This window comes from Numida meleagris, chromosome 1 (assembly GCF_002078875.1).
Source record: "Numida meleagris isolate 19003 breed g44 Domestic line chromosome 1, NumMel1.0, whole genome shotgun sequence".
Lineage (NCBI taxonomy): Eukaryota > Metazoa > Chordata > Aves > Galliformes > Numididae > Numida > Numida meleagris.
The window spans coordinates 3,393,802-3,414,099 of NC_034409.1; the positions used below are offsets into that span (position 1 = coordinate 3,393,802).

Consider the following 20,298-nt stretch of genomic DNA (forward strand, 5'->3'; position numbering starts at 1 on the left):
CTTCTGTAATAATACCTGGTATTCCAGGTAAGAGCACAGCCCGCTTGTAGGTAGTTCTGAACTTAGCAATTGTTATGACCCACTAGATCTGGTTAGAACAGAATGGAGTCTTAAAAAAGGAAAAAAAAAAAAAGTGTTATTTATGGAATTAATACAGTTTGATGTCTCCAGATTCATACACTTAATTTGCTTTGAGACATTTTCCTCAGTATTGCAGCTGGTTTCTGTAGTTGAATTTCGTAAGACTTAGCAACACAACCACTCTGTCTCCCTGCGAGAACACTTAGGTCTGGGACTGTTGCATGGACGCTTTGTTGAAATTTGTGTTTAAAAAAACCTGTCCACTGTTGCTCATTCTGTATTAATCATAGTTTAAATTTTTACCTCTATGTTGGTCCTTACAGTATCTGTTTGATCCTGAGCAAAACTTGTTTTATTTTCTTACGAACATTATTTTTGCCCGTCCGTTTCTGCTCTCCCAGCTAGTTGACTTCATTATTTTATTGTGAGAAGCAGTCTCTTTTGTATCACAAAAACCTGGTGTGCTGCCTCAGCCTCCTAATGGTCAAAAGGCAAGGTGCAGCCTGCTTCCAGACTTCCAGTTGTTACCTGCATTCGCTCTGTGGACTGGGCTGGGCACCGTGCAGATCTCAGGACCTGGACCGTGTCCATCTTTATAATTAGAGTTGAATTGCAAGTTTGTCAAGACAACTCTTTTTTCTGGAGCATTGTTGCTAGGGGTTCTGCAGAGATTTTTTTATTTATTTTTCAGAACTTTCTAGAAGTCTGGAGTCTTAGCAAAATGCTTCAGGTGGCGCCTGGCTTTACCTGTCAAGGCTTCTCATGATGTCTTTAGGACTTCCATTTTAAAGATACTGCTCTAAAACTAATCCAGAGTATTCTAAAAATAAACAATTGAAGTAAGAATGGAAACTACATAATACTGCTTATCTCATTAGAGATCTGCAACATTTTCATTCTAGTTATAATTTTGGAAAGAAAATATTAGGCCTTGAAGGTGGAGATGCAGCCCCTATTAAGGGTTGGTCTAACCAGAGCAAAGACTAAGATCCATTTAATCTTAATGGGGAGAGTGAGGACCAGGCCACAGGACTTGATGAATTGAAAATGCTCAAAAGTTACCTACTGCTTTTTTCCAAAAGTTGGATGAAAGTGGCGTATACTTAAGAGTTGCATTGGACTAAATGAATGAGACAAGCTGCTTTCAGAATGAATAAATGCTTGAGTGTAGTTCTTTTTCTATCAGAGTACTTATAAAGTGAGCAAGTACAACATAATAAGTATATTCTCGAAATGCAGTATTATTTTGGTAGTGAAGCAAGTTTTCTATCACATCCTTCCTATTAGAAAGGAAATAGCTTGCTACGTTACACTGAATTACATGGCTTTATTTGTTTAGGTTTTTGTTTACCAGCATAGTAGTTTTTAACCTTTGACTGAACATGGGTTCTTTGGAACCCATTCAAGGATTTACATTCAGATAATCATTCAGATTTGGAGGGAGTTACCAGAACAGATCAATACTGAAATCCTGTTTTGTGAGTAACATCAAATGAAAGAATGTCACATAAATTCAGCTGTGAGGCTCACGGACTGGCAGCTGATGCCGGTTGGGAAGAAGGATCAGGGTGGGGAAGGCAGAAGAAGGCAAGAGGTTAAAGCAGGTAACCAGGCTGGTGGGCAGATTCTTTATAATGAAGCAGTGCAGGTGGCAGTAGTACTGCATTAGTTTTTTTTTAATGCAGCACATTGGGATACTCGATGCATTCATCACTAGGAGTGCAGTCATACGTGAAATTCTGATTTTTACAGCTTTTAGACTCTATTTCATCAGATCTGCTAGACTTGCATCTTGCAGCCTATGAGGTGTTGCAAAGAGTAAATAAAGTATGAAGCAGACTTCTCCATTCAGTGTTGGAGCCAAATAATATGAGGAACTGGAGAGAAGCATTCTTCGCTGAAATGAGGCGTGGGCTGAGGAAGTCTGAGGCGCTGAAATAGCAGGTCATCACGTATTAGCTTTTCTCAAGCTGGTCGCCAAAACCAGAATGCTCCTCTGAAGTAGTTGCAGTTTTTTTTGAGAATATATGGAGTATGCAGTGTGCCTGGTTTTTTTTTTCTTTCAAATCAAGAGATCAAGAAAAAAAAAAAACAGCAGACTTCTTGTCTTCAGAGATAAAGGGATTTTTATGGTATCATTTCCATAAATAATCAGTTAGTTTTGGTTCTTCTGTGTAGGAACGCCTGCAGCATTGATGGGGAAACACTTTCCATCGGCGGATTGCCAAAGTTGGCAGCATCGTGTCTGTGGTGGAGGCGAACTGAATGAGAGCATGGTGTCACAGACTGGTGCAGGGTTTGATGTAGCTTCTCCCTTACTGCTGGTTTCTGCTGCTGTAACCCCAACAGACAGAGACCAGTTCTGTGCAGTTCTAACCAAATTTCTAAGGTATATTTTTCATTGTCTTTCTCAAAGGTTCTAAGGATAATGGGAATTTCTGATACCACCCGTAACGCATAAGTAGTAACTGTATTGGGATGATAAAAATTGGGATGAGATGGGAAATGAGCTGTATGTTGTGTCATTGTCAGAATATCATCTTTTGCTTTGACCAAAGAGGTTTGTTATAACAGGAAACAAAATTCAATACCAAACAGTGTCTGTACTGTCAGCGTAGTCATAAACAGTCTGGAGCTGGAGCAAAGAAATAAATGTTCTACTCTAGGTACCAGCTTTACTTGAGTCAATCTCACGTTCAATTTTGATAGGAAATCAAAGGTTACATGGAGTACTTTGGGTTTGCAGTAGAGTATTTGTTTACTTGGTCTTTAAGTGTCTTACGGAAAATGTGTAATGCTGTTATCAAGCTCAGCTGGTTGAAGAAGATGAAAAGTGATTAAACCAATGTGAAGAAAGTTTTCCTTTATTCACATGACTTGTCTTCAACAACTTCTGGAAAGCGTGTGAGTATGTCTGTAGATGTTTTGTAGTCAGCATCTGCAGAAGCCATTTTCAGGGCCTTGTTTCTGTTGATTTGCTTTAGCTGGTGCCAGTCTCTTGAATGCGATGGTAACAGTCTTGATGTATTCCTCAGTTTTAAGTAGAAACAGTAGAAGAAAAGAGAGGGAGAACAAAGGGAAGACCAGAGTGGTCCAACCTTGTAAGTCATAAAAACGTGTAGAAATGAGCACTGGAGTCTCTTCAGGGTGTGAAAGTCAGGTGTTTGTTTTGCCACAGAGAGCTTTACCAAGGAGTTGTCTCTTAGAGCTGTTGGCCACTAATGGTAAAGGTTGTACAGTTTGCTTTTAACCACAGTACTGCCAACAATTTAATGGAACTATGTCTCTGTTTCAAAAGATGCCTTGAAATTTCTTGGAAGAGGACAGTGGCTGCCATAAATATACCTAAAACAGGAATAGAAGCGTGCTGTTCCTGGTATCATTTGGGGTATTTTTGTTTTCTGTGGAATACTTGAAGTTGTTATATCACTAACAGGAATGACAAGCTATGAAGTTTTGATGGGAGTGCTGTGATCAGACTTGACAGTTCATTTGGGAAGTCAGATACCTCCCAGGTACCAGGTGAAGGTGAGCACGGTGTGTATCAGATCAGCACGGGATTTTTGTGTCTTCACGTCTGAGATATTCAGCAACGTATTGTTTGTGATTGCTGGTGTAAGAAACCACTAGATTTACTGTGAGTAAAATCATAGGAAATTGAATATAAGTAATAGAATATCTACAAGAGTAGTATGAGTGTACAGTTTTGTGTGTTTCCCAACCACATTATCTTTGTGTGTGTAACAACATAAATATAGTTCAGCTATTAGGAAAAAGAAAAGTTAAAAAATGAGGGGGTAAACTTTTGGACCAGCTATGTCTAGAATATGCTGCCCTGTTTGTAAAGGCAGGCTTTGTAACTTAAGAATGCTTCAGGCTGACCTTCCTGCCTTTTGTATTGCAGTGTGAGAGGTCCCAAGTAGCTTTGTTTGAAGCAGTGCCATCCCATCGTGCTGTCTGTACGCTTCCCCTGGTCATGGTCACTCAGCTGTGGTGGATGTAAAGATTGGGTGAGGCAAACTGCTACATATAGCAGAAGTTGTACTCCTCTGCCTTCATTATTTCTTGTCTGAGGTTTCTTTTTCTGTACCTAACCAGAAAACAACAGTATACTTCACAGTTTCAGGGAACAAGACTAGTTGTGATGGTTCATTCCTCCTTGGGAATGATGAAATACCATCTCTTTGAATGGACAGAGGTTATGGTCAGGCTAGGAGGGCAGAAGGCTTTTGTTTTCTGCGTTGTTTCCTTGCCTGTGGTCCAGGGAGTCAACGTTTCATCAATATTCTTGGCACATATGTATTATCACTTTTGATAATAAAGTACAATTCAGATCTTCGTTTTGCCAAGGATTTCATTTCTGGGGGGCAAAAACATGGCTGTGAGTGCCTTGAAATTGCCTAGAATCCTGCAGTTGCCAATGAGATGGATCCCTCCAGGTTCCAGATATGGAACAGCAACATAGTTTGTCACCTGAGCGTGTCTCAGTAGACTCTGTACAGTCAGAAGAGGGCATCGCAGGACGTTTAGGGTGTGACTTCTCATTTTGCTCATGTAGAGACTGAATTTAGTTGATGAAACCACTGACTCTTGTAACTTGATCTCCATTCCTTATGGGTAATCTAGACAGCTGGTTTACATGTGGACACCTATATTGTTAAGAAGTGAGGTAAATACAATCAAGGGTGATACTGTGTTTTGTGATTATGATGCCTCGTGAGAAATCTCAAATTCTACCAGTGTGTTGTAATGTTTTTCTGTGGAATTCTGTAGAATCCAGGGTCGTCTTTCTTTCAGAATGAATACGTGCTAAAACAGGCTTTCGCAGGGAAAATGAAAAATGGGCAGAATGGAAAATGATCACACTTTTCCTTTTTCTACTGTGTGTTCATCTTGGATTTCTCTCAGTTTGCATGACTTGAACAGGAGAGTGTACAGGACCAGAAGAAGACTGATGTCTTCTATTAAACTCTAAGAACGTAGTACCACTGTTTTGTCTATCTACCTCGATCGTTCTACCTTTAAAATCCCAAAGATAATATTGACAAGATTTGTTCTGTTCTTGTAATCAAATTCTGTAATGCAGTTTGCTGCTAGTCTTACAATATTCGTATGGATTGATTAAAGAGATGCTGAATTATGGAACTGTATTCCTGACGTTCCCAAATTATTCTGCCATCTCTGAAAATGCTGTCCACTGTTGAAATAATTCAGAAAAAAGGTTGACTTGAATTGCATTGGAGAAGTAAATGTATATCTATCTAAACCTTCCTATTAAATCTGTAAGCGTGCTGCTGAGAAGTTACTGGATAGGATCTTGCTCACTTAGTGCTTGCACCTAGGTGTAAGTTTGAGCTGCTTGTGGAGTAACCTGAGTTTTATGTTGGGTGAATGGAGAGAAATGGAGGCCATCAGAAAGCTCCAGAAACAACTCTTGTCTACATTCTGCAATCTGGATTACTCCCACTGTTTTTTTTTTTGTAAATGTAACCATACTTTCTGGAGAGGAAAGCTAGCAGAATTTTCTGTACAAATGTGTATAACAAGCAGAACCAATTTGTGTGGGATACATGCAAAATAAGGTGTTAAAGACTGTGGTTTTCAGCTGTCAAGATATAAAGTTTTCTGGGAGAAGCCCATAACTTAGGATAGTAACAGTGTATGCAGCAGAGGTATAATATGCATGATTTTCAGTAAATTACACTTACAAGAATACCAGAAGGGATGGCTCTTGGTTCCTCTTGCCTCAGCTTTAGATCCTGTAATGAACCTTTTTAATTAGCCATGTGAAGAGAGAGTTCTAAGCTAGTTTTAGTAGAAGAGATTTGTAAAATCACTGTTCTTTTGGTTAAAGCCTTGTCTCTGTAATTAAAATGTGCAGCAGGTTACTCCTTGTGCTTCTTCAGACGTCTCCTGAGATGCGAAGCAAATGGAATGAAAAACAAATCTATGCAGCTCTTCAGTGCAAGGTGTGGTTCGTTATCTGTTTCTTACCAGAATCGGAGCAGTTTTTCTGGTTTGATGGTGAGACTTGAGCTAGGGACCTGCTCTGGTTTCTCTCAAGAATCAAGAGGTTCTTCACTGGACAGCGTATCTCTGAGAGATGCTGTTGCTTCTTGGTTATGTTGGTTCTTCAAGAGTTATTTTCTGCACCAGCAGATCTCTTTTGCCAATAGTTTAATTGGTGTGGATTATTTTTGGTATCATACTGATGAAATGGGCGAGCAGAAAGAAATGGAATGGGGTTGTCATGACTACTGTGGTGGGGTTTTTAAATTCTTCTTTAATTTTTGTACTTCCCTTCAAAAATACTTGTATCGGAATTTTTTGGCATAGAACTTACTTTATGATGATTAATTTAAAAATCAGTAAAGCTGAATCTTCAAATTTTGCTGGAAATTGCAAAGGATGCAAAGAGATCTCTATCTTCTCATAAAGGAGAATGAGTTGATTTGAAACCGTTTTTTGAGTATTTAAAAACGTGGTTTTGCATAGAATTCCTCAAACATTTAAAAAATGCAGATATTTTTTTCCCCATTGAACTAGTAAATTTCTGTGAGCTTGCATCTGCTAGAAATAACGATCATTTCATTGCTTGATTCAAATGAATGTAAATCACAGAATGGTAGGGCTTGGGAGGGACCTCTGGGGATCAAGTCCAGCTGCCCTGCCAAAGCAGATTCCGTGCAGTAGGTCACACAGGGAAGCATCCAGATAGATCTTGAGTATCTCCAGAGGAGGAGACTCCAGTGCTCTGTCATCCTCCCAGTAAAGAAGTTCTTTGTATCGTATGGAATTTCCTGTGTTCTGGTTTTAGCTCGGTGCCCATTTTCCTGTCACTGCGTGCCACTGAAAAGAGCCTGACCTCATCCATTTGACTCCCATGCTTTAAATATGTTTAAACAGTGATGGGATCCTCTCTGTCTTCTCGAGGTTGAACAGTCCCGTGTCTCTCAGCCTTTCCATGTACAGGAGATGCTCCAGGCCCCTCGCCATCTTTGTGGCCCTCTGCTGGACTCTTTCTAGGAGATCCCTGTCTTTTGTGAACTGGGGAGCCCAGAAGTGGATGCAGTATTCCAGACGTATCCTCAGCAGGGCAGAGTAGAGGGGGAGGATCACCTTCCTCGCCCTGCTGGTCACGCACTGAGCGCACCCCAGGCTGCTCTTGGCCTTTTTGATCACAAGGGCACACTGCTGCCTCATGGCCGGTCTGCTGCCCACCAGGATGCCCAGGTCCTTCTCTGCCGAGCTCCTCTCTGGCAGATCAGCCCCTAACCTGTACTGATGTGTGCTGTTGTTCCTTCCCAGGTTCAGGATTCTACACTTGCTCCTGTTGGAGTTCATCAGGCTCCTCCTCTCTGCCCCTTTCTCTAGTGTGTCTGGGTCTTGCTGAATGGCAGCGCAGCATTCTGCTGTGTCAGCCACTCCTCCCAGCTTTGTATCGTCAGCAGACATGCTTTTTAATGAGTAGATTTAGCAATACTTAGGCCTTAGTTGTGGTTAGAAGTGATATAGTATTTTTGTCTCATGGAATTGATTCAGATCTGTCATTATTGTTTAGCAAAGGGAAGGCTGAAGCAATTCAAGATATCTTCAGTCATTTGAGGGGGCAAATTCTTTGTGACTAATGAAGTCAACATTAATCCGTAAGAATGAGTGTCTTCTATTTCTCTAGCTATGTGCACGCTTGGCCTTTGCATTTCTTGGGCCACGAACAGGGTAGTACACAGGCTGATTCACTTTGCAGTTCTTGTACCACCAGTACTTCATCAGCACTGATTTAACAGGAATCCTTTTACAATGAATAGCAGAGATCTGGCTTTTTTAAAAATAGGAATTTCCCCTTCTGTGTTAAAACAAACGTTTGTTACTTAAATGCTTATGTTTAGGGCTAAACCACATGGTTAGTACCTGAGCAGTTCTATACTGGGTTTAAGGTTAATGTATGCCTCTGATCTCTTACATGTTTATTCTCCAGTAACAGCAGTGTTGCAGCACACCACTCTGATTCCCAAGCTAGTTTTAGCTTTTGTTGATGACACAACCAAATCAGCCTATGCTGTAAATAGTTCAGTTCACGCTGTTGTTTGGCTTAAATTAGCCCTAGATGAATTAACGTATTACATGAGAAGAATCCCACTTGCTCCCGACAAGCGCAGTCAGCATCGTAACTTAAACAGTAAAAGAATTCTCACTTCTCACAGCCCTTTAGTTGCTGGCGTCAGTGTTTTCTCTATGGTTACTGGAGGTTAGTAATCTCAGGTAATCATTGTAGACAGGGAACATGTTTTTTCTTATTTTGAATTTTTGAAGAAAAACTTTTCCAGTGCTTTTTTTCAATTTATCATTGTCAAACGGTATGAACAACAGAAGGAGGAGCACACCAGTGGATTTCAGCGCTGTCCTGGTTTACCTCCAGTGTAAGGTACAAGCTGTTCATTGCGTTCAGGAGCTTGTGTCTCAAGTCCCACAACCAAACCACTTGAAAGAGCAAATGTAGAGCAAAGGATGTGAATTTGTACAGAGCGTGCTAGGACTTTGAAGACTCTTGATGATTAAGATGCTTGAGCGTTGTGTGACATCTTCATTTACAGTATGTTCTTGATGGCTTTCAAGGTTTAAATGCCAAACAAAAGTTTAATGTAATAAGTGACCATCTTTTATCTCCTAGCAATCCTTTAACATCCTGTATACTGATAGTCATTCTCTCCATTACCTGCCCTGACCATGCTTCTTCAGTCCATGTTCTGTCTCTGCATTGGATTTAAATGTACAATTAGCCAGTGGTGCTGATTAATTCCGCTTCGCTTCAGGGAGCTGGTTGTGCAGGAAGCAAGGGGAAGAGAACGTAAAAGAACGCTCATGTCTTGTGCTGTTCCTTCTTGCTCCATTTCCAGTTTCCTGGCAGGTATTGCTGTGTAACTCAACTATCCTGTGCTTCAGTGAGTGTAATCTTTATTTTTAAAATGAATAATAGAATTCTGGCAGAGGTTGGCAACACTAGAAATACACTTGTACATACTCTGAGGATTTTTGGTTTTTTTTCCCCCCAAGAAGGTGTGTGTGTGTGTGTGTGTATAGCTATGACTGAAAAAGACTAAGTATTACGTGAATACTGGCAGCAGGCAACACTCTTTATGCCATGCCCTGTATCACCTCTTCCATCTTTCTTCGCCTTGTAGAATATATAAATTTAGATATATAAAGCTTCCTTATTTCAAAGTTGTTTTTAATGAGGTCATCTTAGGAACTCAGCAGTTACGTGTATCGCTGAAACATGAAGGATACTCTGAACCGAAAGCCAAGAGTTCTAGTTTGACCCTCCTACTTACTGCTTCTACACATGAAGATTCTTACTCACAGAAGCTGTCTGCTTGTGGCAAGCAAAATTATCATTCTCTGTGCTCACAGCTGAGAGTTTTGACGAGGTCGGTAACCAGTTCTGGCACAGCATGGCTCTTTCTCCCTCATCACTGCTAGCTTAGTAACAGGAACAAGTGAGGCTTCTGCTGCTTCCTTTGTAACGAGGCATGAATTCTAGATCAGATGTTAGAACTTTGTGCTTCTATGTGAAGAAATAGGATTCAACTCCTAAATGTATTCCAGGCAGGAATATCATTAAATTTGACTCTGTTGCTTCCAACCACAAAAGGCATGCAGACCTGCCAACTAGGGAGAGAACTGAGGCAGGCATGCGTTTCAAAGATGTAAGGCAGAAAGAAGGAGCTGTTGAATCAGTTAGTCTGACATTTGGGGTGTTGTAGGTCATGATGTGCAACTGTTACGCCCTGCTTGGAGCTTAGTAGCTCGTGATCGACTGAAAAATCAACAGGCATTTGCTGAAAAACTTTTTCAGGCAGGAGTGCTGTCTTACTTCGAAGTTCCTAAAAAATGCACATTTCATAATTTGTTCTGTTGGTTAAACACTTTCTGTGCTTTCTTCTTCTTTGTGCTTTTTGCACTTCTAACCTGAATATGTCTAGCTTCTAGTTTACTGTAGTTTCACAGCAATTTTAAGCTGGCATAAAAGGGCAGAGCTGCTGAACGAAGCAGTCACTTCCTGCTTTGGTGCCAGCTGGCGGGGCCGAAGTGCTGGCCCCTGGTGCTGGCCTGATGGCTCTACAGCTGTGCAGGAACCAACTGCAGAACCTGCAACAACACCAGTATTGTGCAGGGTTGGTACCAAGATCTGGTTCAGAGCAGAGCTGTGTGAACAAACACAGGTGGAAATGGGGCAGGAAAGAACAGTCAGGGGTGAGAACTGGGTTAAGCTGCATGTTTTGGTGGCTGTCTCTATAGCAGATGGTGAAACTACAGAGTTACTTTGAGCTGTTGGTTCTTGGCCATTTCATGCTAGAAATAATCGTTACAATGGTGGCTCATGTTGTTTCTGCATCTGTAGCTTGGTCCTCGTGGCGTTAACATCATGACTTTACAACCATACATAAAATAACCACATTTATTATTTCCACATATGTCGGAACTCTGAAATAAAAAGTGCAGTTTATGTAGCAAAAGCAGTTTAGAAGCAAGTGTTGTCAAAGTGTTGCTTTGCTGATAAGTTTTAATATCTGTTGTGATACTCAGAAAACGTTCTGGACAATTTTCTATGGGCTTCATGTGAAGCAAATTGGTCTTGGTATTAGCAGGCTGAAGGTGCAAATTCACAGTGTATAAGAACTGTATTTAATATGTTAAATACACATTAATATCTATAAAAATATATATTTTCCTGAAAACTCAGTGTTAAAGGTATAAGTTGATAGTTAATAGGTAATGGGAAGTTGTAAGACACAGTGTTGAGCTAGGCCTTGTAGCTGGTGAGCTATGTCCAAACAAACATATGTATATATTATATACATACAACATATCTAAACGAGCTATGTCTAAGCAAACTTCACAGTAAATAAAGCATTATGGTCTCTGCTGAATCTTTACATCTCTTCTTAGAGCGTTTGGTAGGCGATGTCAGTGACAGTTCTCACTTCATAAATATTCCATCACGTGCTGTAGTAACAGGAGAATATCACCAACCTTTACGAATCTGAAGGCGACATTTGTTGTGGTAGTTGTTGAGTCTTCATCTGTAGCCTGAGGAATGAGTCTGTGAGAGCTGATGAGATGCCTCTGAGGGTCCTAAGGGAGCTGGTGAAAGGAGCTGCTAAGCCACTGTCCATCATATTTGAGAAATTGTGGCTGTCTGGTGAAGTTCCTGCTGTCTGGAGAAGTGGGGACATAACTCCATTTTTAAAGCATAGAAGAAAAAAGACCTGGGGTATGGCAGTCTCACCTGAGTGATTGGCACTGGAAGTTCTGAAGAGCAAGATCCCAGGAGCAAGTCAAGCTCAGCAGTACAGGATTATTCAGTGGACAGTGGAATGGCTTCAGGCCTTAGACTATCACTGGAAAACACTGTCCAGTTCATCCTTCTACACAGAATCATAGAATATCGTGAGTTGGAAGGAGCTCCATAAGGATCACTGAGTTCAGCTCTTGGCTCCAAACAGGACCACTGAGAATTGAAACCCCATGTCTAGGAGTGTTGTTGTCCAGACATTCCTTGAACTCCAGCAGCTTGATGCTTTGAGCACTGCCTGGGGAGCCTGATCCAGTGCTCTGCCACCCACTCAGTGAAGCTGTAGATTGCAACGAGGTCTCTCCTCATGGCTTGTGACCAATGACTGCATTGTCTTTCAGATGTTTTTCAGTAACTCAACAGAGCAATCTTCTTCAGAATTTCTCTAGCCATTGAAGTGAGATTGAGGGGCCTGCAATTACCAGGGTTGCGTTCCTTATCCTTGCCATCTACTAGTTTGACTGGGAAATCCATCCCCATAATTATTGAGAATGAAAACAGTCAGATTGTGTTCTAGCCTTCTAGGGTGTCAGATACTGACGTTTTCTGTATGTGGAAAAAATCTCTTGAAGATACTGTCGAAAGAATGGACTGATTTTGGCATTGTCTAAACACGTTTTGTGTTTTTTATTGAAGTTTACCAGTGACTCCCACTATAATGCAAGTTGCTATATAAAAAAAGTGCTAAGTTTTCTTCCCCAAAGGTTCCAGCCCTGTTTAGACAACAGTGTTGAATGAGTGAAGCATCTAGCACTATTTCTTGTGTTCTTTCTCCTCAGTATGCTGGTATCATATCATAGAATCATAGAATGGTTTGGGTTGGAAGAGACCCTGAAGATCATCTAGGTCCAACACCCCTGCTACAGGCAGGGACACCTCCCTCTAAACCAGGATGCTCAAAGCACCATTCATATCCTTTCAGTGCAATTAACTCTAAACACTTGACAAAAAAAATATCTTTTCCTTTTTTGGTTCATTTGGTTTTAGATAACTTGTGTATTACTTCACTGAGTTTGTCTTCACAGGTTCTCCAAGCAGACACAGACTGCTTTTCACATACAGTGCAACTGAGAAACAAGGCTGTAAAGGATGTTTTGCAAGAGTACTTTGTTCTTTATCCTTCCCTCTTGCACAGGAGCTCCTAACAACCCAGTTCACCAGAGGTCCTACCACTGCTTTGGAGTTGGAGGAAGCCACTTCACTAGAAATCTGACTGCTTGCCTGCGTATATGCAACTCAGACTTTTTTTGAAGTGGTATCTGAATTGGTCTATCTTAAAGAAAGCTCCTTGGGGGTGCCCACATGCAGTTGTCTGAAGGGTGTTCTGCTGCTGCTCCACTTGTTCAGTTTTCTTAGCTTCTACTTGACAAGCCTCCCGGCCTTGTTAGCTGTCTTCTCATTTCTCTTTGTGTGGTTGCTGGTTGGTAGGTGTTCGGCCTCATGCTCTGATCAGTCTTTTTACACTGTTTCAACATTTTCATGTTGAATCTTTGAAAAACTTTCTTGGGTGGAAATTTCAGGCCACCTGTGAATTCATAGGGGAAATTCCCATATTTCTCATTTAAAACTCTCAGTTAAAGTTTTTATTGAAGGCAGACATGGGTGGCTTTTCTCGTTCATCTTAGATTTCTGTATTCATTGTGCAGATGTGCATTAACTGGTAGAGCTGTAAAATGGCAGTGCTGTTGTGATCTTCACTTAGTGTGGTATAGTTTGAAGAAGACTTTGCAGTCTAATTTGGAGATTGTTCTTTGGTATAATTTGAGAGAGATGCCTTTGTATTTATTTCTACTTTATTTTACTTGCAAGTAAACCCTGAAAAATGCCGTGTTAAAGAGCAGATAATTTTCGTCACAACATTGGGTCTTTTCCCAGAAATGTGTGAGATTAGGGTTTCTGGGCAGCCATAAAACTTTTCAGAAGATTGCTGTTTCTCACTGTATTTCAAGTAGAAGCATGTAAACTGACAAACTTTCTCAAAGGTATCCAGGTTTCACAGATCTTGCTAAAATACCATTTAACTTGCTTTGGGGTAAGAATAAATAATGTAAGGAGAGATAATCAGTAAACAATGCTGAAATAAACAGTATTTTTCCTTTTGGGGACTCTTAAATGATGAATTATTACGGCAACTTTATTCAACTACTTCTGGAGTCAGTGGGAACTTTAACTTCATTTTTCGAGGAAAGCTAGAAGGCTCACTCTCACTGCAGTTACTGTGTATTGAATGTATGATCTGTGATGTATGCATTTTAAAAACATTCAAACCATACAATTAAAATACTCAGTAAAAGCTTTTTATCTACTTCAGATAGTAAAAGTACAGGCAGTGTGGCTGTTCATATCAGTTTTGTGCACAGCAAATCTTGCTGACTTGAAAAGCAATAGTTCTGTAACTAGAGAAATAGGTATTTAGTGCATGGTAAAAGATGGTCAGATTTTTCCAAACTTGGTGTAGAGGTGTGGATAAAACCGAGAAGAAAACAACCTGCTTTGTATTGTAGACGTGATAGTAGCTCAAGTGCACTTAGCTTGCATGAGCTAAACTCAGTTTCCAAAGAGGAAAAAGGGAGTTGAGAATCAGATCCTGGTAGTCAGGTTCTGGCAATCCAACCTTGGCTCTTCTTTGAGAACCTTAATGCAGCATGGATTGCATTTGAATTAACTTTATCTTTGTTGCTAGCTGTGTTGCTAACTATGCTGGGATCAGGGTTCCCTGCTTGCACTGCTCTGGCTGCTGTCTTCTCCATCATGGGAAAATCTCTGTAGGTGGAAGATTTGCATTCCTGGAGAGCATTTGAGAATATTTCTAAGGGGCACCTTTTTAGGGGATAGGGTGGAGAAAGTTCAGAGAACTCTGTGTCAGGAATGGAAATAGAATAGTCTCAAGTGAGAGCTCAGACCTGGAAACAAAGTTTTCTCCTTCAGTGTCTCATAAGGATCTGATTCGGGTTGTCAGGGGCTTGCCAACAAGCCTGAGAACTAGGAGTTACTTAAAAGCCTTGTATTCATCTTTTTATTTTTAGCAGATAGATATTCCCTGAAGTCCAGAGAAGAACTGCAGAGTGTGAAATCTTCCTTCAAAGCATTACCCAAAAACGAGTGGAGCTGCTTGTTGGTCAGGGTGTCCCTATAGCACCTGAGAGAGAAGAACCTTGTAGAACGTAAAAGAAATCACAGTTGAGATTGGATTAACGTGGCGGCTCTGATACTTTTTTCTGTGGGAAGCAACAAGACAAACCAGGGAGCACTAGATGGGTGGGGAGTGCTGAGGCATTAAAAGTTTGAACAGGAGGAATGTGGGCAATGATACGCCACTGAGCATGTAGGGTTGATGGGTCGATTGCAGAATATCTGAAGAATATTTGTTAAAATGAATATGCTTACCACAAATATGTTTTTCATAAAGGATTCCAAAATAATTCTAAAAATAAAAGGCAAAAATCTGTAAAGACCATTATTAGAACCTTGGAATGGATTTATATGTCATGGCTCGACGCATGAGCTCCATCAGCTTCTACAGGCAAAGCCTTCAGAAGTCATCTTATTGAGAATTGTCTTCAGAAGGCTGTAGGATTTAAATAAAGGTAGAACAGGTCTTGCGGTATGAGTTTGAAATCATCTTGATGCCTTCTCTTGTCCAAGTTGAAGTGCCTCATGCCTGTCCTCATGCAAGAGGTGCTCCAGTCCTCTGATCATCTTCATGGCCCTTGGACCCACTCCAACACCTCTATGCCTTCCTAGTGTTGGGGGCTCCAGAACGGGACGCAGTACTCCAGGTGGGGTCTCACGAGAGCAGAGTAGAGGGGCAGAATCGCCTCCCTCGTTCTGCTGGTCATGCTTCTCCTGATGCAACCCAGAATACAGTTGGCCAGTTGGGCTGCAAGCGCACATTGCTGGCTCATGCTGAGTCTTCATCAGCCGACATCCCCAAAGCCTTCTCCTCAGGGCTGCTCTCAGGCCACTCTCTGCCCAGCATGTATCTGTGCTTGGGATTGCCCTGACCCAGGTCCAGGACCTCGCACTTAGCCTTGTTGAACTCTACACATCTAGTGCTCCCTGGATTGTCTTGTTGCTCCCCACAGATAAAGGTATCAGAGCCAGTACGTTAATCCAGTCTTGATTTTGATTTATGTTCTACAAGGTGGACATGGGCCCGCCTCTCAGGCCTCTCCACATCCCTCTGGATGAGGGACATGCCCTTCCTTCTAGCACGTCAGCTGCACCACTCAGCTTGGTGTCATCTAAGTGAAATGAGCTGGTGATCAGTACAGGGCAAGATATGTTTGAGAGTAGCGTCAAGATGTTTGTGATAATAATGATCTCCCTTTCCTCAAGGGAAAAGTAGCTGTTTGTAGTCAGGAGGTTTGTCTGTCACAAACACTTGAGGGAAATGGAAAGGAGAAGGATTTTGGTTGATAATGGGACATAAGATGATACCTGTAATTGTGAAGAAGAGGAAGAGAGAAAATCATTTCAATACTTCACAGTATGCCATTTCTCCAGAAGATGGAAAACCTGAATGAAGGGGAAACAGACAGCTTGTCTGTCCCAGAAGTTTATAGGGTGGTTGAAGATAGATGGGAAGTGCATAGTGAACTGGGGAGACAGGAGAGCTCAGAACTCCATCCTGAATTGCAACCAAAAATGATTGGAGAGATCTCATATCTGGAACTGTTTTGGAATAGTGAAAAGAAGACACTTGTTCATATCAGTTCATCTTTCAGAAGCCTTGGTGAAGAAAGGAACAAGCCACTATTAGGTGGTATGCACAGAAGAAAGAACTAGCTACAGCAGCCATCAGGAAGAAGACAACCGAAGAGTCAAAGTGGGCTGTGTGGTGTTCTCTAGAAGTCAAGAATGTATCAAGAGCGAGCCTGAAGGAGAGGGCCTGCAGTCCCAGTGTGCACTGGACAGGCTTCTTCACATGCTCTTCCATTTGTTACCTTGATTTAATTTTCCACTGGGAAGTAAATGTGTATCTTCTTCCATTTTTCATAGTAGAAACCGCCTCTGGAGTCAACAAATGTGTTCTTGTGACTTTTACGTATCTTGTCAGGGAAAGGTGGAGGCAAATCCACCTCCATGTCTCTGTCTTACTGGAGGTCCTGGCAGGCAATTTGCTAATCCTGCAAGTCAAGTGGGGCCTTGGGAAATCGCTGTCACCGTGGATCTATTAATAGAGTCATTTTCTGGATGCAGGAGTGATCATTTGCGTGATTGATAATTTTACTAAAACTATTTTTAGGTAATTTACTGTTAATTATTTGTCGTCAACAAATGGAAAACTTTGACCAGTGATGGAAAATATAACTTTTAAATCCTGCAAGGTTTTTGAGCGTGTGTGTGCATATATATGTGTATATGTACGTATATACACGTGTATGTATATGCAGAATTGGATGTTTCCTGGGGTTTAACTGTGTTTGAAGCAAACAAAACTCTTCCAGTTTTAAAGCTTAAATGAAACGTGGAGCAGTTAGCTGTATGATGCAGAGTAGGATGATTCAGCATCCATGATGAGATCTGTTACAGTTAACTCTATTTTTATTCGAAGAAAAACAATAGCACTGAGTTTCAGGCAGTTTGAGCAGACACTGGGGGAAGCCTCTATTATAGCAGAGGAAAATCTCAAAGAGCTCAATCGTGAAAGCTGACCTCATGAGCTCCTTCCTTCGTGCTGTCTTCCCAAAGGTGAAACGCTGTGCCGGGAAGCTACCTAAGCAGTATTTCTCTGAAGCCTTGTTTACATCTGCTGTTAACTGTTCACTTTCAGTGAATTGTGTTTTTGAAGGAAAAAAGGCAATACAGCTCGATTCCACTAATTTTATCCATCTCTTTCAGGTTTTCACGGTCGTTCTGTTGCTGTAACCACCATGGATGTGAACGTTGTGGTGAGAACGGCTTGCTATTTTCTCATACTGGATTCCTCAAATCCAAGAGCTACTCAGCAGTTTCCAAGGCAACCACCTGTGGAATAATTAAAAAGGATGGAGTGTTAGTGTGCCAGATGCACGGAATTCTTGCCTGGAGAGAGCACTTCGTTTTCAGCTGTCTTGAAGAATCAAATGTGATTCTGCCAGCACATTTAAGGTAGTACAATTAAAGAGTACTGATTTATTATCTGGAGTAACTGGAAGTTTGTGTAAGAGCAACAATCCCAATATGACCCTTCGGTATTCACTGAAGAAAACGGTGGTAGATCCTTTAGTGTTAAGTATTTTTGATATATACGAACAGAAAATTCAGGAGAACGGTGATGGAAGAGCAATGTGGGTGAACAGCGTTTCACATAAGTAAAACATTTGCATGAACTGTTTTACAGTTTTTGCTGTCTTTACTCACAGATGATTTTAAGCTGGTAAGGACTGAAACGGAGCGTACATTAGTGGAAGCATAAATATAGGAAGTGGAGACTTCATGCCAAATGCACTGAGATTTCTTTGGCATTCAGAGGAGTGATGGATATAAAAGGAATACAGGAGTGGGTTCACAGCGAAATGACAGAATCAAGGCTGTTTCTTTATCCTGTAGCTTCCTGAGGAGTGTGCAGTGATGAAGTTGATGAAGCTGATGATGAGATTCAGATCACTGCTCTGGTGAAGCGGTAGCTAAAACCATTAAGACAGCAAGAGATGAAGTTTCATAGTGGGGGACCAAAAGTTAAGGAAAAGAACTCTGGCATTTTTGTTTTTTGTTATTCTAACAAATTCAGCTCTGAAAGTTTAAAACATTACTACAGAGGTTTACAGAGAGCTCCTAGGCTCTAGATAAACTAGAAACATTATTATTTAAGTATAACATGTTGCTGGACGTATCTGCTTGTTATATCTTCCTTCTCTGCCAGTCATTCAAGCACACTTGAATAGAAAAATGTTGTTCGTTTCTGACAATGAAGTTAAATGGAGAAAGCCACATTCACGTTCTTCTCATAGTCTGAATAACTACTCAGTTAAGTTTGGTTACCTAGTTTAATGCTTTTGTATGGTTAATTTTGGGTGTGATGCTTTTGTGTCATTTATTTTAAGGAAGGAAAAAAAAAAAGATTTCTAAATTTTGAAGTAGAAATATTTGGGATGCCATCTGGACTTTACATAATAAATTTTAACTGCCAAAATGTTTGTGGGATTCTGTTCGGATGTGGATGGGATTTCACATTCCATGCCTTTTACAGCACAAGAGGATCATTGTTTTTTTAGATATGGTGGGTCCGAGAAGAAATAGAAATTGCTTGATGGCAGCTTTGTGATGGGATGGAATACACGTAGAAGCCCAATTCATCTAGTAACTGTTGTTACCTGGTAGAGCTGTTACGGAATCTCGGAAGCTTATTTTGGAGGTCCTGTCCGAGTGAAACTGTCATTCTAAACCCTAATACTTATTTTTGCAGTTCTAGTTTTACTGTCGTCACAGCTTAACCATTAAATTGTCTGTTTTGAAGGAGCGCTTCAGGCTGTTCAGTTTTCTCAGTATACAGCTGAGGGGAACTTTTTTAAGGAAAAACTACTGTTTTTCCATATGGAAAGGTATGCTGGTGAAGTACCTGCAGCAAGCATGGAGAACGTAATATAAAACTGACACGCAGTGCAGGTAGAGGCAAGAATTGTTTGCGTGAGTGTACATACACGTGGATCCAGATCCTTTGCTTTCCAAGAAACATGAGTAACCCTGAAAGATAATGGGTATCCTTGTGAAATAATGTCCAGACATAAGTATGTACGTATATAGCATGATAGCCAGGTAGCAACTGCGTGAAGTAAGTCAGCAGTCCCTGGGGCGTACGGAGAAAAGAAGCTTCATTCTGGGCACACTTCGAAAGCATCTTCAACGCATCCAAGTACCTCAATTTTTCTGTTTCCCCTCAAATTCTGTGGGTGAGATTATTCTCGTGAGACTTAAAACTTCCAGGCAGTGTTGAAGCTGATGGTGGAAAGCAGGTAGGGAGCTTCAGGGAGCTGTTCAGCCTACACCAGACCCGTTTGAACAGGGTGATGACTTCTGGAGGCACATACCTTGTACTGCTGATGATTCAGCCCACTAATTGAGCCTAGATGTTTGACATTTCTGGGTGTGTTTCTATGTGAAATTCATGTACGCGTGCTTTTTTTCTCCGCGTTTCTTTCCTCATCCAGAAATATGTGAAGTGGATTTGAGCTTGATTACTGATACAACCCAGTTATTTCCAGCTGAGATGACTTACCTTGGCAGTTTTTCCAGACTTCTGAGCGCTGTGGTTCAGTGTCAACGATACTGGAGAGTTTGCTAGTGTGGCACGCATGTTTTCATTTTAATGGAAACAAAATGTAGGCAGCTGGACTATATAGAAGGAAACAAAGTGGCTAGGCAGGACTTATCTGTGAATATAGCTTATGTTTTAATGATTGTTACCTCATGTATTTTATGTGATGGAAAGGGAGTAGAAACTTAGAAGCACTGATTTGTTCACTAATTCTGATTTCTTTAAATGATTATACATGGCAACATAGAATTCATTTTTGCAACCGTGGCTATTGAGAATTAGTGCTATTTGCAGCTAGAACAAGTAAAACTTTCTTTGTACTCCTCTTTCTTTAATGAAGGAAATGTTAGTCTCCATGCTGGGGTAATTTGAGATCCTTTTGAGAGAAGAAATGGGAATTATTATTATTATTATGGCAGTGCTCTTAAAAATTATTTGCTTATTGTAGTGCTCCCTCTCCAGTTCCTGTGCTTCTGATACAAATATATTGAAGGAGTCTATTACAGAGTGGTTTCCTAGAAGAGTGACTAAAATACACATTGATTTTTGTCATGTAAATAGTACTGCTTCCTAGAAAGATAACACTTTCCTCTTGTTGCTGGGAAGTCCATGTAATTCTTTG

The 20,298-nt window shown here is 40.9% G+C and overlaps 1 long non-coding RNA gene across 1 annotated transcript in view; it reads left to right on the plus strand.

The window, feature by feature from the left end:
* LOC110392239 overlaps window positions 1-20,298 on the plus strand; it is a 144,012-nt gene that overhangs the window by 32,654 nt on the left and 91,060 nt on the right. The window contains exon 3 of the long non-coding RNA XR_002434273.1: window positions 17,282-17,530. This is a non-coding gene — a long non-coding RNA (uncharacterized LOC110392239). The remainder of the gene's footprint in view (window positions 1-17,281; window positions 17,531-20,298) is intronic.